Genomic DNA, 15220 nt, shown 5'->3' on the forward strand with positions numbered 1-15220 from the left:
GGGGTGGACCAAAACTATCAACCGAAATCCACTAACGTCTGCCTGGTATCCAGCGGTTAGGGGTCAGCGTCTGTTCGCCTAGATGGTGCGGCTGCAGCAACCTTCTTGATCTCAACAATCAAGTCGTATTCCTCGTGATCTTTCCTCGGAAGGACCACCACCAAGTTAGTTTTCAACTTGAAAACCAAACATGATGATAACACAAGGAATGAATCCACTACCCCGGGCACCAGTCGCAAGGCTGGCTTTACCTGGTCATCGGATTCCGGGGGACCAGGAACATCATGTTACGCCTAAGGTTGAGAACCAGACGACGTCCAAATTATTACACACAAAACAAAGACACTTCATCGGTACACTTAATACTAATACTCTTTTCAAACTGGGCAAGATCAAACAACTTACAGACGTGCTGCAAAAATTCCAGATCAAAATCCTTGCAATCCAGGAAACACGATTTACGGACGAAACCCATTTTGATACAGACAACTACAGGATCTACAAAGGAAAACCAGCAGTTAAAACTAATGAGAAAGGACTCAAACAGTTTGGCACAGCATTTGCAGTCCACAAATCTATCAGTGACTCTGTCATTGACTTCCAGTCTGCCTCAGAACGTATATCAACGCTCTCCGTCAAATCGGCCAACAAAGCATATACCTTGATCAACGCACACGCACCCACAAATAACTATAACAAGAAGAACTGCCAGAAAGTGGATGACTTCTGGAATGACCTTGAAGAGACGACAAACAAAATTGCCAAACACCATGTAATAATCTTGTTAGGCGACTTTAACGCACAATTAGGTAAAGAGAAAAAATACAGGAAAATCACCGGAATCCATACAGCTCACAAGAGAACTAACAAGAATGGGGAAAGATTGATAAGCTTTTGCGAAAATTTCGGCCTCGTAATTATGTCAACACAATTCAAAAAACCCAACAAGAAACTGTATACTTGGAAGTCGCCCAACACAATGTTGGGTGAATTCCAGATAGACCATGTGGCCATCTCCAAGAGTAACACAGCAGAAATTCTGAATGTGAAAACGAGAAGAGGATTTTTTGACTCAGACCACCATCTTCTACAGATAAAGACCAGATTACAACCCAATAGAAAAAAACCAAAACTAAACAAAGTGCTGAGACCAGACCCCGAATACATAAAACTCAACAAGGAAAACATCTTACAGGAAATTAGTCAGACAAACACCACAAACTGGACAGAACTTGTGGACGTCCTCAAATCCACAATGAAATTGGGTCAACCCCCGAGAAGGAGAAAACACAGGTGGTGGAATATAATATGTGACCAAGCAATAGAAGAAAGGACCAATGCCTGGAAAAACTTCAATAGTCACAAAACATCAGAAAAATGGCAACAATTTCTAGTAATCCGAAAACAAACATCGAAAACTATTCGGAGGGAAAAAAGAAATTATGACAAACGGCGACTAGATGAGATAGAACAAGACTTTAAGAAGAACAACACCAGGAATTTTTATAAGACGTTTAAAGAACATATTGCAGGATACCAGCCACCCAATCTTTGCTTCAAGAAACTGGATGGTTCACTAGAAACTAACACGAAGAATAACTGCCAAATCCTCGCAGACTATTTCAACAAACTTCTCAACTGTGAAAGACCTACAGAGGACATTCACTACGAGACGTCTACACCAAATCCTGACGCTAAACTGCCAACCATCAACGAAATTGTAGAAATTATCAAGACACTGAAAAACAATAGAGCCCCAGGAGAAGATGGAATTATTGCAGAACTATGGAAACTAAATGATGAAAGATTAACAGGAAAAATTCACAAAATCATATTAAACATTTGGGAAACAGAACAGATCCCTTCTGAATGGAAATGCGCACTCATCCATCCACTCCACAAAAAAGGGGACAAAACTGAACCAAATAATTACAGGGGTATCTCACTCGTACCGGTCACATATAAAATCCTATCAAAAGTTCTCATGAATAGATTAGAAGAACAAGCTGACCCACAAATAGGAGAATACCAGGCTGGTTTTCGCAAGGGACGATCATGCATAGAGCAGATCTGGAATCTGAAAATGATTCTCCAGATGAGAAACACCCGAAACACAGTGGTTACTTTTGTAGATTTTAAAAAGGCCTACGACTCAATAGACAGAGTAGTGCTCTGCAAGACGCTGGAAGAATTCAGCATTGACAGAAAGACAAGAGCAATCATTCAGGAAACATTAACTGACACAGTCTCCAAGGTTAAATTTATGGGGGATATCTCGGAACCATTTGTAATCCAAACTGGAGTGCGACAGGGTGACGGACTTTCACCATTACTCTTTAATATCATTCTTGAAAAAATCATCAGGACATGGGAAAAAGAAGTCAAAGGAATCCAAATTGGCATTAGAAAAGATAATAGATTCAATGTGAAGTGTTTAGCTTTTGCAGATGACCTTGCAATCCTCACAAATAATAGAAAAGAAACCACTAACGCCATAGAGAAGTTACACGAAATTGCACAAAGAACTGGCCTGCAAATCTCATATGAGAAAACCCAGTACATAGAAAGAGTGCCACAAGACAAATTGCCTATTGTGACAACCCATGGGAAAATCATACAAGTACCACATTTTAAATACCTGGGAGAAATCATTCAGCCATCAGGGATCAACCTAAAGGCCAATGAGGAAAGAATAAAAAAATTACAGAAAGCATATAAACTCACGTGGAACTATTATAACAAAAAGTCCATATCCACTAACGCAAAATTGAGGCACTACAACACTGTCGTACTTCCGGAGGCACTGTATGCATCTGAAACAACACAAATAGGTGGACAAACTAAAATCAAAGAAATAGAGAAACAAGAAAGGAAAATTCTCAGGAAAATTTTTGGCCCGATACAAGAGCAAGGAATCTGGAAGAAGAGACCAACATCAGAATTATATAAATACACAGACAAGATTACAGATACAGTAAGGAAAAGAAGAATGCAGTTCTACGGACATATCCACAGGATGAATGAAAACAGAATTTCAAAGCGAATTCTTAAAGTCATCAACTCAGGCAGGGGAAAAACAAAATGGATAAAAGAAGTTGAAGAGGACCTCAGACAAGCACAAATAACAGTAAACGATGCAGAAAACAGAACTGAATTCAGGAACATCATCAAAAAACATAAATTTGACACCACAACACAGAAGAGACCAGGATGCAAATAGACAGCGGAGCGAAAGAAACAACACAGTGAACACATGAAGAAAATTTGAGCTCAGAAAAAACACAAACAATCATCATAAAGGAATTCAAGTTCAAACGCTCTCTTAAATGGGAATAATCGAAAATAATAATAATAATGCAATACTAGAACAGGTAACCTACTTTCAGTATGCCGGCTGTGACATAGGATGAAATTTTGACAGTGAAATTGATAACAAGCTCCTAATATTTAACGTGATCTGTGGAACAGTAGAAACACGCTAGACAAACAAGAAAGAGACACAAACGAGGTTTCACTAATTCGTGGCAGTACCTAGGATATGACCGGGATCCAGGCCGCGGAAATTTCTCCGTAGCGTTATAGAGTGCACTAGAGAAGATTGCACATTAGGAACCAATGACATGTTGAGTCAATGCACAATAAAATACATCTAAATAGAAACAGGTTGCAGGAAGATGTAGACAGAATGTATAGACTTCCAAAACAAATTCTTGGCTACAGACCTGGAGGGACAAGACAGCAAGGAAGAGGACGGAGGAGATAGCTGAAGCATGGTGATCGGAACAGGTGATACCATTAATCCCTGAAGTGAGAGAAAAAAAAAGAAGTCATCGCTCGCGTGAAACTCAGCTTGCACTTTCCGCCCATGATATCGTGTGAACTATGGATGAAGGACAACAGACATTACACATTCCTATACTTCAGGAAAGCATTTGACACGTTGCCCCACTGCAGATTGTTAACAAAGGTACGAACATACGGAATAGGTTCTCAGATTTGGAAGTGACTCCAAGACTTCTTAAGCAACAGAACCTAGTACGTTGTCCTCGACGGCAAGAGTTTATCAGAGACAAGCGATTCGTCAGGAGTACCCCAGGAAAATGTTACAGGACCGCGGTTACTTTCTGTAAACGTAAATGATCTGGCTGACAGGGTGAGCATCAGTCTGCAGCTGTTTGCTGATGAGGCTGTGGTGTACGGGAATGTGCCGTCGTTGTGTGACCGTAGGAGGATACCAGATGACTTAGACAAAATTTCTAATTGGTGTGACGAATGGCAATCAGCTACAAAATAAGTTAATGCACGAGAAAGAATCTCCTATTGTTAGATTGCAGCATTAGTAGTCTGCTCTGGCCGGGGTGGCCGAGCGGTTCTAGGCGCTTCAGTCCGGAACCGTGCGACTGCTACGGTCGCAGGTTCGAATCCTGTCTGGGGCATGGATGTGTGTGAAGTCCTTAGGTTAGTTAGGTTTAAGTAGTTCTGAGTTCTAGGGGACTGATGAACTTAGATGTTAAGTCCCATAGTGGTCAGAGCCATTTGAACCATTTGAAGTAGTCTGCTACTTGACATAATGAAGTCGATTAAATATCTAAGCATAACATTGGAAAGCGATATGAAATGGAACGAACTGTGATACGGAAGGCGAATAGTCGACTTTGGTTTATTGGGAGAATTTTCAAAAAGTAATTCATGTGTAGAGGATACAGCTCTGGTGTGAGCCATTCTTGAATACTGCTCGAGTGCTTGGGATCCACACTAGGTAGGATTGAAGGAAGACATCGAAGCATTTCAGAGGTGAGCTGCTAGAATTCTTACCAATAGTTTCGAACAACACACAGGTATTACGGAAATGCTTCGGAAACTCAAATGGGAATCCCTGGAGAGAAGGCAACGTTTTAGAGGAACAACGCTATTGGGAATATTTAGATAACCGGAGTTTGAAGCTGACTGAAGAACGATTCTACTGCCTTCTTTCACGAAGATACGAGAAATTAGGGTTCATACGGAGCCACGTCCAACAGGAAAGGAAATAACAAGTAGTGGTTCAGAGTACCCTCCGCCACGCACCGCACGGTGGCTTGCGGAGTATGTATGTAGGTGCTGATGTAAGACGAAGAAGGAATTAAAAGTCTATGTCTCACTGCGGTAAGTCACAGACATTGGTTGTCTTGTGCCATGGCCTACTCGATTCCCTGATTTGACCCTTCTGGACCTTTTGGTGTGACGAGGAATGTGCAACCTTGTTTACAAAACCCCTACTGAATCCGATGACGAAATGGAAGAACGGTTGGTTGGTTGATTTGGTGGGAGGGGACCAAACAGCGAGGTGATCGGTCCCATCGGATCAAGAAAGGATAGGGAAGGAAGTCGGCCGTACCCTTTCAAAGGAACCACCTCGGCAATTGCCTGTAGTCATTTAGGGAAATCACGGAGAATCTAAATCAGGATGGCCAGACCGGGGTTTGAACCGTCGTCCTCCCGAATGCGAACGCAGTGTTCTAACCACTGTGCCACCTCTCTCCGTGTGGAAGAATGGATGAAGAGTCTATGTCTCACTGCAGTAAGTCACAAACATTTATAGTAAACTTTCCTTATCAGAAACTTCGCTCTGAGAACTCTATGTAGTTTTTCGTACCTAACAGATACCATTTTTGCGGTGGGACACTACGAATGTAGTGTGTGGACATACAAGGTGAGAATGTGGGTCTCTCAGGAGGCGTGCGCGACATAGCCCCTGCAGTCGCACTATCCTCTGTGCCTTCGGTGGCTCAGATGGACAGAGCATCTGCCATGTAAGCAGGATATCCAGGGTTGGAGTTCCGGTCGGGGCACACGTTGCCCGTCAGCAGCTGAAGGTATTAATATAATCTAATTTTGTTCTAGGCGGCTGCAGGTCATCAATGGTGTCTGTTCTTTCAGACATGTCCGAAAGAAAAAAGTATAGATTCCATTTTTCTCCCCTATCGATTTGGCAATTTAATGGCTATTTTCAGGACTCACTATGCCGTTATATGGCTCCAGCAGTAATACAACGATGTGATGCACTTCACGTGGCAATTCGGTGAAGACCACAGCACAGTTCTGGGTTGCGTGAAGCAGTTCACTGTCATTCATAGTGATCACTCTTGCTCTTCCAACTCTCCCCTTTCAGTTACTAGTACTGGTGAGACTCCACCCTCTCATGGTGGCTCCATTAGAGGCGTGCACGCCTGTTAGTATCAGCAAGTAAGAGGCAGCCGACGCCTGGCTTGTGTTACAGTATGGTTTCGAGGTGGCCCCAAAGGCGCAGGCGCTCTGGGCCATCCCTTACTACGTTCCCAATGGAGGCCCAGCAGAGCATGCAAATACTGGCGCGCGCGCCCGCGCGCGTTCCCGGAAGCCCTTTGAGGGCGAAACGCCAATGGAACGCCGCAAGTTCCGCTCTGCGGCCTACCTCCAAGAACGGGTGGTCACGGCCGCTGCCACAACTTCCGCCCTCACACTGCTCCACATCATTTTCAACAAGTTACTAATGTACGAGTGTGCCTCGGTAGCGAAGCGCAGTCTCGAGAACTGTGATTTCCAGCAGCAAAAGGAGTCAATGATAGATTCATTCGGCGACAGAGGTAGTTTATGTTTATAGCTTAGCTGCTAGGGGCACCGCATATTTCAGACCGTGCTGTATGGGTAAAATCAAAGAACTATACATGGTGAAAATTATTTAAACCGACAAACTCTGGGAAGTTGTGCAGGATACCGAAACAAATATTTTTCTCCAATGTCATATTTTTCCGTGAAGACTTTTTTGTACCTACAGAGGGAGTTTTCTCTGGATGAAGATTAATGAAACAAACAAACTCTGGGAGATTGCATGAGACAATGAAAACACTTCTTCTGATGTGTTTTCGCCGGCCGAGGTGGCAGAGCGGTCCTAGGCGCTACAGTCTGGAACCGCGCGACCGCTACGGTCGCAGGTTCGAATCCTGCCTCGGGCATGGATGTGTGTGATGTCCTTAGGTTTGTTAGGTTTAAGTAGTTCTAAGTTCTAGTTGACTGCTGACCTCAGAAGTTAAGTCCCATAGTGCTCAGAGCCATTTTTTGCTGTGTTTTCCTGCGATGAAAAAAAATAACACAAACATTTTTAATTAGTTATTTCCAAGAAACAACAGCACTGACACAACACAATAACCCGACGAGAGGTTCAAAAATGCCTTCACTGACTTTTAAACTTAGGTTACACCGTTGGGTCATGTGCTAAACGGTCAAACACTGCAGGGGCGTCGTTATTTCCTACTGCTGCTGCTACTATCCAGGCAACAGACCCCCTCCTGTTTCAAAAGCGGTTTTTTAAACAAAGTCTGACATCTCTCGTCGCACAAAAAAGTCCAGAACGGTCAAATTAGGGAATCGAATAAAAAGATGGTTCAAATGGCTCTATGGGACTTAACATCGATGGTCATCAGTCCCCTAGAACTTAGAACTACTTAAACCTTACTAACCTAAGGACAGCACACAACACCCAGTCATCACGAGGCAGAGAAAATCCCTGACCCCTCCGGGAATCGAACCCGGGAACCCGGGCGCGGGAAGCGAGAACGCCACCGCACGACCACGAGCTGCGGACGGGAATCGAACAGGCCATGGTACAGGACAACTACCGACAATACACTGTTTGGGTCAAGAATCGACGCTCAGGATGACAGAAATGAGCCGGCGAGCCGTCACGCTGGAAACATACGCGCTGTCTTGTACCGAGTGGCACGTCATCCAGGAACTATGACAGTGCTGTGGCGAGGAAACTGTAATAACGGCTGTCATTTTGTGGCCTAGCTAGGAGGTATTGCCCAATGAATACAGCCACCAACGACTTGTGCCCACACATTCACGTAGAACCGCAACTGATGAGGGCGAGTTAATGTGGCATGTGGATTAACCTCACTCCAAAGCATGCGAACTGTGGCTGTTGAAGACCCCTTCACGCTTGAACGTTGCGCCATCTGTAAACAGTACCGAGGACGGAAATGAAGGATGCATCTGACACTGTTCCAGGTACTACGGCGAATACCATGCTCTGAACGGATAATCATTGGTTCCAGGTTGTGTACACGCTGGAACTCAGATGAATTAACAATTGCTTTTGAAGGGCGTTTCTTACATTTGTTTGATTCGCCCCACGTTACGCACAATTGCACGAGTGCTGAGAACGATTATGCCCTCTGCCGGATTAAGATAATGCGCACAGGTAATTATGACATTAGAGAAAAATATTTGTCTTGTTGTCCCGTACAAACTCCTAGAGTTACTCGGTTTAAATAATCTTTACTCTTACAAAAAACATGCCAAGTTGAAGCCAATTGGAAATTTAGTAGCCTCATTTTGCACCGTCAGTTTCGTTGACGCTAGTCCTCTACTAGCACGGAATCGTGTTTGTTTTTGTTATAGAACACCATTTGCTGCCACCTCTCACTGAAATGACGCGTTTCCGGAAGTAATTCCCATTACGAAGTGCGTTTGCCGTTTACCACGGCATCTTAAGCGCGACATTTGCGATGTTAGAACTGCTGTATTATGTTGGTGACTTTACTATAATGTAAACAAGCTCAGTTCTCTAATTACCGATGTATCGTTCCTTACAGATACAGACGAATTCGTTTATAACTTTTACATTCGGTTAATCTGCTTCTGCCCCCAGTGGCATTTTACGCCTGGAAGTGCTGCCTTACATATTTATCAAAGGCACATTTAGCAGATCGTTGGTATTTCGCGAATGATAGTCGAGCAAAAAATATTTAAAAACGTGGTTCCAAGAGTTAATTGTCGTTGCTGTGGATGAGGATTCCGATCAGGTAGAGGTTTTTGTTCAAGCGGTATGTTGTTTTTGCGTGACTTCGCGCAGTTGTAATGGAAGTCAGGACTGTCATATTGCGTTAGGATATTTATTTCTCGGAAAAGAACAATTATCCTACAGGACACAATAAATCTTTTGTGAACATGCTGCTGTCATTGTAGAAAAGTGTTACAGTTTAACATGCAAAACCATTGTGTTCGCAGTCTAGTGGTTTCAAGAACTTTTTGCTAAAGTTTATAGGATTAAAAAGAAATGAAATAAAAAACGTTATTGGTACACAGTCACTAAAGAGCTTGATAATGAATACAGTATTATTCTATTAGCTAGGCGTACAGTTATTTCACATTAAAATGTAGCTGAGACTATAGTTCTGTATTAAGTTGGCCAATTTACAGCAAAGACCCATCATTGTCCTTTAAACAATATTAAGAGTGTGTATATTTGTCTGATCTGTTTTCCTCTCTCTTCCATTAATTTAGATTACCACAAATGATGTAACCTACAAGTTAAATAACTTTTGACCAACAGCTTTATTAGCGTACACTAATGACTTTACTCTGCAAATTCGTGGAAACCATTAGATGATGAAAACCTGTAAACAAACTCAGTTCGTTGTCAACATTCTGAATACATAAAGATACACTCTTAAGACAAAACTATTTTTCGCAATTGACGTTTGACAATTCCTTAATACTCTTTCTGCTGGTTTGAATAGGCATTGGGAATGATATGTGATTCAGTCTGGGCTCGGCAGCCAAAGGCAGTGGTCATGTGATGTGAGTTGCCTTTGCGTGAATGTGTGTGTGTGTGTGTGTGTGTGTGTGTGTGTGTGTGTGTGTGTGTGTGTGTGTGTGTGTATTGTCTAATTCAGAACAATGCCTTTTGGCCGAAAGCTTACTTGTTTAGCAGTCTCTTTGTTGCGCCTGTTCGCGACCCAGCGTCTCCACTATATGATGAGTAACAACCTATCTTTTTCATAATATCGTCAAAAATACTTTTACGTTAGAGTTCGATCGCAAAACAAACTTTGTGTTGCATCCATCTAACTAATATGTTCAGTGTGTTGACGTTACAAAATATGGCGGTGAGTGTTGCTTGCTGGTGCCACTCAGAGCGCTGTTAAGGCATAGATAGCCTCTATATATTAAATCTTTGGGTAAAATACCCGGGTCTCGGATCAATAGCTACAACGCCTGCGTCCACGACCTGAATTTATATTTTATTTTTATTTATGAATCGATATTTCGTTTTCAACCCGAATTCACTAACGTACACCTGTACGGTGGCGCTCGGTTCGAAGGTAAGCCAGTTCGAGTCCTGGTGGTGGAAAATTTTCTATGCAAGTAATTGTCGGGCAAGCAGAGGACAGGGGGTGGCGTAAAGTTCCTGATCATCAGTCTTTGCGCCAGTGTCCTCTATTAAATTCCAAATCTCTCCCCAGTGTTTCGCGAAGTGAGTGCGTGCGACGCTTGATGGTGATACATCCCTCGGATGGGGAGTTAATTTCGGCGCCCCACTTGGTGTTATTCGAGAGCAGCAGACTGTGTGCAGCCAATGGGTTTTTCCCTCTCCCTTCCCTTCACCTGTAGCAATATTGACTCAATACGAGCGTTCACTCTCGGAACTATAGTAATGCAGAGCGCCTTTTAGCGTCTCCACTGGAGTCTGTTAATAATTTCTCTGGCTTTTTCGTGCTTACTAAATGAACACGTAACGAAACTCGCACGCTCTTCTTTATATATTCACCATTTCCTCTACCAGTCTGGTAGGACCCCACATTGACGAGCAATATGCAATACTGCAGTGGACAAACGTCGGTCAAACGAGGGGTTCTGTAAGTTCCCTGCTTTGTGGGTGGACTAGAAGTCCTGAGCCCTTTTTTAATGGATCTCTGTCTGTCGTACGCCTCATCTGCGATTACTTTTATGTGGTCGTTTCATTTTAAACCGTTCCGTTGCATACTTCTTGATCTGTAATGAATGTGGCTGACTGTAGTCACTGTTTGGTGGTCGAATAATCGTGCAATAACCGGTGTTCTCGCATATTTATGCGCGATACATTACACTTATTTATGCTGTGGACGAACTGCTTATCTTTCATGTCTCTAGCGTCGCGAACAGTACCTGTTCGAGAAAATTTTTCCTCACAAGCGATAGATCATTTCGGACCTCCCTTTCCCTACCTCAGACATCCGATGCCTTTCCCTAAGCTCTTCGTTAGATCTACATATAACGACTACAAGACAAGAGTTTGGTTTCTTTTAAGACAAGTACTACAAAGAGATTCTGCTGAAACAGAAATAAATTTCTCACTCTTATTCCTGTGCTTAATATTGAAACAATCTTTCGGGAACTGCTGTTTGATGTTTGTTGACTGTGGCGTGATGGTGCGCGTCAGACCATCTCTCTCGTGGAACGAGTTTCTGGTACCTCCGCAAGATGGAGCTGCCTTCCATGACATTTTAATTTAATAATCTGCTTGCTTTAGGTTTTGCAATAGGGTTTACAAGTATTTCTATGTATTGTTTGGCCATGTTGTAGCTCGTTTGGTACAGTTTTATATTCACTAGATTCACGTATTTATAAATAGGAGTAATCCACTAATTTAAAGGCCCATGTCATTAACGTCGATATGCGGCAGGATTTTGGAACATATATTGTGTTCGAACATTATGAATTACCTCAAAGAAAACCATCTATTGACACACAGTCAACATGGATTTAGAAAACTGTTCAAGTGTAACAAAACTAGCTCTTTACTCGTACGAAGTATTGAGTGCTATTTATAAGGGATTTCAAATTGAGCCCGTATTTCTAGAAGGCTTTTGACACTGTACCACACAAGCGGCTTGTAATGAAATTGTGTGCTTATGGAGTATCGTCTCAGTTATGTGACTGGACTCGTGGTTTCCCGTCAGAGAGAAAAAAAATTTGGGGATTCATGTAAGTTCCTATGAGACGAAACTGCTAAGGTCATCGGTCCCTAGCCTAACACACCACTCAATCTAACTTAAACTAACTTACGCTAAGGATGACACACACACCCATGCCCGAGAGAGGACTCGAACCTCCGACGGGAGGAACCGTGCGAACCGTGACAAGTCGCTCCAAACCGCTCGTCTCTCCAGCGCGTCAGAGAGTCACAGGTGGTAGTAATTGACGGAAAATTTATCGAGTAAAACAGAATTGATTTACGGCGTTCCACAACGTAGTGTTATAGACCCTTTGATATTCCTTACCTACATACGATTTGAGGGAAAATCTGAGCAGCTGTATAAGGTTGTTTGCAGATGACGCTGTCATTTATCGACTAGTAAAGTCATCAGAAGATCAAAACAAATTGGAAAAATGTTTAGAAAAGATATCTGTATGGTTCAAAAATTGGGAACTGATCCTAAATAACGAAAAGTGTGAGGTCATCCACGTGAGTGCTAAAAGGAATGCGTTAAACTTCAGTAATACGATAAATCAGTCAAATCCAAAGGCCGTAAATTCAACTCAATACCTGGGAAATAGAATTAGGAACAACTTAAATTGGAAGGAACACATAGAAAGTGTTGTGGGGAAGGCTAACCAAAAAATGAGTCTTATTGGCAGGACACTTAGAAAAAGTAACAGATCTAGTAAAGAGTGAGCCTACGCTATGATTGTCTGTCTTCTTTTAGAATACTGCTGAGCGGTGTGGGATCCTTACCAGACAGGATTGACGCAGTATATCGAAAAAGTTAAAAGAAGAGCAACACGTTTTGTATTATCGCGAAATAGGGGAGAGAGTGTCGCTGAAATGATACAGGATGTGGGGTGGACATCATTAAAACAAAGGCGTTTGTCGTTGCGGTGTAATCACGAAATTTCAATCACCAACTATCTCCTCCAAATACGAAAATATTTTGTTGATGCTGACCTACATAGGGTGAAACGATCATCATAATAAAATAAGCGAAATCAGAACTCGCACGGAAAGATATAGCTGTTAGTTTTTTCTGCGAGCTGCACAAGACTGAGATAACAGAGTGTTAATGTGAAGGTGGTTCGATGAACGCTCTGCCAGGCACTTAAATGTGATTTGTAGAATATCCATGTAGGTGTAGATGTAGATAATAGCTATATCTGTTTTGCCCCACAGCAACATATATCAGTGCAAAATATATTTAATACTACAGTTTATGCAGATGTTATCCGTCCCCTCTCTACATTTCCTTAAAACCTTTTTTCGTTATCCGCCTTTCTTTTCCCACAAACCTTTTTCCAACAACTATTAGTGTACCAAATGCCCCCTCTACTCCCCCCCCTCTCCTATCCCAACAGCCACTGATACCCCATCGCTGCAATGCACCAGTACTCCATCGTTATACCACCACTTTCCTAACACCTTCACTGGCCGACCTTTTCCTCTTCACCAACCGACCCTCTATTCGATGGCAGGTCCTTCCGTTTATACTGACAGGAAAATGCTTCTTCGAAATATCAGTGTTCGCGTCAACACGTTTTAAGCTTTTTACATGTGCGCTTATCGTGTTTCAGTTTACCTTATATTATTACTCTTTTTAACTACCAATGCAAAACGTCATCCATCGTGTACCTAAAAAATTACTTTTTATTTTTCATCTTTAAAATGTGGTAAATTCAGTGTATATATCTCTGCCATCTGTTTCTTGTTTTTTCATCTAATCTACTTTTTTATTGGCCATTGTCTGAAGAGCTGGTTGCCTGTAACGCTGACACCCCTCCACCCCATTCCCGCCCATAAGGGACGCGGGGATGAAATAACAACAAAGAAAGAAAGCAGCCGTTACGTGGATATTATTTTGTAGCAGTTTTAAGGAACGCTTGTTGTTCTTTTAACGAACTCTAAATGGGCTAATTTGATGAGTATACAACTCTACGCATTTAAACTGTGTTTCATAATTTGACTTCCAGTGTTCATATTTCAAAAAATGTCAATGTTTTTATAAGTGTGAAGAGAGAAAAATGTAGATAACAAAATAAAATTTGAAGGCAACGTTCCTTCCAACGAGCGCCAGCTGCTTGCGCCTAGAACATACGTGTTTGTATGCATTTTTGAACGAGCTCTAAGCTGTTGCCCCGATTAGGCATCGAGTTTAATACTGACACTGACACATGTTCGCAACTTTTACGCTACTAGCTGAGTGTATTTTCAAAAGCATTTTCTAACTTCTTAATTTTTCATCTTTTGTAACTTCTTGCTGTATGGCAGATACCTGATAACGTTAATAGCTGAAACAGCGAAATAAATAAATTTAATAGCAATTTGGACAGATTTATTCACAAAATATTTAAAGAAGAAACATTTTATCTTCATTAAGATAATTTCTGAGATGTAAAAATGCTGTAAGTGAAAGCGATGAGAGCTAAATATATGATATTGTTCTACCTTAATTAAAAATGTGTTCTCGATTAAACTAAGTGGAAATAATGAAAATATAAAATTTCTGTTAATTTTTATTTGAAATTGAAACTTGTAGTTCCATAATTTGAAATTTAATTCATTTGGCATAAGCTTTTCTAACTGAGGTTAGTGTAACTCAGTACCACAAATTTGCAATTGTCGAGCAAACAACTCATTTGTAGACCCATGTGTACTATAACGTTTTGCTTCTGTTTTCATATACTCTCACCGCTTTGGTTTTCATTTAGCATGGCACCCTAAGCAGTAGCGTGTATCGCTTGGGCCTTGGAACTGGAGCTGGAGCTGGTTGCGAGTTTTTCTGTACTGAATAGCGTCGTCTGCGGACATTCTGATGCACGTTACTACGATACCTGGCTGCACACTCCCCCCACTACCAGACCTCGCTGTCTGAGGGGAAGAGGGGAAAAACTGCGAACGTGCCGCATTTAGATGGTAATGCAATCGTGCAAGGAGCACTGTACACGCTGCACATGGCTTGTTTTCGTGTTCGATAACAACATAAATCACAAACAAAATATTTTCAGTATTATTTAATTATTTTTGGCCGGATGAAAACTGTTTGCATACGGGTACATGCAGAATATTTCTAAGACTTTTGTCTTTTGGTTTGCCACATAGTTGTGACTCAGTAAGTTTCAAAATCGGAAAAAGTATTTCACACACATACGAATACGATAGCTGAAACATTGTATTACGTCGGGAATCTCGTTATCGATGTGTGGAAACTCTTCACAAGGAAAATAACGTAGAATTCCAGAACAGTTTAATCGTAAAAGAAGCTGTCTTTTAAAACGGAATTGTATCGCAGATGATCAGTTCCATCAGCACATGTACAGGGGCACTTGGAATTGTAACGCAAACGGTCTCGAAAACAGCTAAAATTAAATTTAAGAATTATTCCTATAATTCTTTCAACGCCACAATGAATTCTTCAGAATTCACTTTTTCTTTAATGTCAGTGAG

Source organism: Schistocerca americana, chromosome 7, assembly GCF_021461395.2.
Source record: "Schistocerca americana isolate TAMUIC-IGC-003095 chromosome 7, iqSchAmer2.1, whole genome shotgun sequence".
In the NCBI taxonomy this organism is placed as follows: domain Eukaryota; kingdom Metazoa; phylum Arthropoda; class Insecta; order Orthoptera; family Acrididae; genus Schistocerca; species Schistocerca americana.